We start from the raw sequence: 1835 nt of genomic DNA, 5'->3' as shown, positions 1-1835 counted from the left end.
CCATGGAGTTATCACATCTAGAGGCATCCAGGGGGTTAGCGCGGTGGAGGCACAGCTGATTCTCGTTCTTCACACGCGCGCACGCCAGCCCGCCCGCCCGCCCCGAGATCTGGAGGGACTTGGAGGAGCAGGACAGGGCAAGTGGAGCAAAGAACTGGAAATGGATGACTTCAAACCGAGAGGCTGCGGTTGTCACCCGGGCACCTGATGTTTGATCCTGGGAGTTCTCCGCTTCTTCGGGCTCCAAGTCATCGCCCAAATTTAGGTAACCACAGGACTCTTGGCCTCAAATGTCTCCTGCGCCTTCAGGCTTCTGGAGCGGGGAGGGAGGTTAGGCAAAACAGAAGAGTTGAGGGTGCCTAGCTTGGGCACAAAGAACACTTCTCTGTACCTCTGTACAATGAGATCATTATGTATAATATACTTCCCCCACCCCCAGTTTTATTGAGATTGAAATAAGTTTTAACTTTATAAGTTATAACGTTATATAAGATACGCAGCGTAATGCCTTGACTTACATACATTGTGAAATGATTACCACAAGTTTGGTGAACATCCATCACCTCATATAGATAAAAACATTTTAAAATGTATTTTTTCCTTTTGATGACTCATAACAACTACCTAACAACTTTTAAATATACTATAGTATATAGTATATATACAGCAGGGTTAACTATAGCCCTCATGTTGTGCCTTATATCCCCAGGATTCATTTCTATTATAACTAGATTTTGAGGAACACGAAACCATTACGTATATAACACAATTGACCAACAGCTTACACAGTGCTTTACCGAGTGTCTCTGTGGCACAATCGGTTATCGCGTTCGGCTGTTAACTGAAAGGTTGGTGGTTCAAGCCCACCCAGGGACGCTTGTTTTTCTGGCGAGCTGGCTTTCAAAGTCTATATCTCTTTGGAATACCAAATTTATGCTTTTATTTCCCAGGCACCACCAGCATCGAGTGCCCTTTTGAGGAAAAAGTTTTGGAGCTCCAGAGCATACCTAATCTACGCCCGCCCTTACATCTTCCCCTACTTTTCAGAGGCTGGTTTACAGTGTAGCGAATTCGGAACATTGTAAATCCCTAAAATGGAGAACAAGAGAACCCCGGTCACACCCACGATGAAGGCACAGGCTCTGGGTGGGAAACTTAATCAGTCCGAAAAAGTTATAGACTTTTCTTCCAATTTTATATGTAAGATTAGTAAAATGGAGTATTTGGGTTGTCCAAAGTTTAAATGAGATGTGTAGGGAAAGCATGTAGCCAATGACTCTCACGAAGCAAATGTTCAATACACATTAGCCCTTACCAGTCCATTGCCATCAGCATTTTCATTACCTGCTTTGTTATTTTTAGTTAAGATCCTTCTTGATATAAATGAGTCATTATTCAAACAGTCTCTAATTGATGGTCATGCAGTTGGCTCCAGTATTTATTATCACACATACTACTGCAGGGAACAGCCTTATACAGATATCTGTCATCACTCGTCTCCTCTCCAGAGTCCTGAAAATGGAATTGTCAGATCAAATTTTGCTAATTCCTGCCTAATTACCCTGAAAAGAAAATGTAGCAGGTCATATTCCCCGCATTTTATGAGAATATTCTTTTCTCCAATGTTTTGCCAAAATTGGATAGTACTTCCCTACCATTTCGTTTGAACCTATTTTTGCTAACATTTTTAAAGACCTACAGTGGGAAAATGTTCTGTGCAAGACACCAAACCCAGAATTCTTCCATGAAAAGAGCCAATAATATGACTACATAAAAATTTATATTCAATATACAAACAATAAACTTTAAATTTATAATATGTACATATATGCAAA

At 41.1% G+C, this 1835-nt stretch overlaps 1 non-coding gene across 1 annotated transcript; it reads left to right on the top strand.

Moving 5' to 3' along the window:
- Positions 1–802: 802 nt before the first annotated feature.
- On the top strand, positions 803–876 carry TRNAN-GUU (transfer RNA asparagine (anticodon GUU)). The gene has a single exon. It is a non-coding gene; the product is annotated as a tRNA-Asn (tRNA).
- The last annotated feature ends 959 nt before the right edge of the window (positions 877–1835 follow it).

Source organism: Mirounga angustirostris, unplaced genomic scaffold (assembly GCF_029215605.1).
Source record: "Mirounga angustirostris isolate CCGP_5_RB_7025 unplaced genomic scaffold, mMirAng1.0.hap1 SCAF_4, whole genome shotgun sequence".
NCBI lineage: Eukaryota > Metazoa > Chordata > Mammalia > Carnivora > Phocidae > Mirounga > Mirounga angustirostris.
This window is presented reverse-complemented; position numbering and strand designations above follow the sequence as displayed.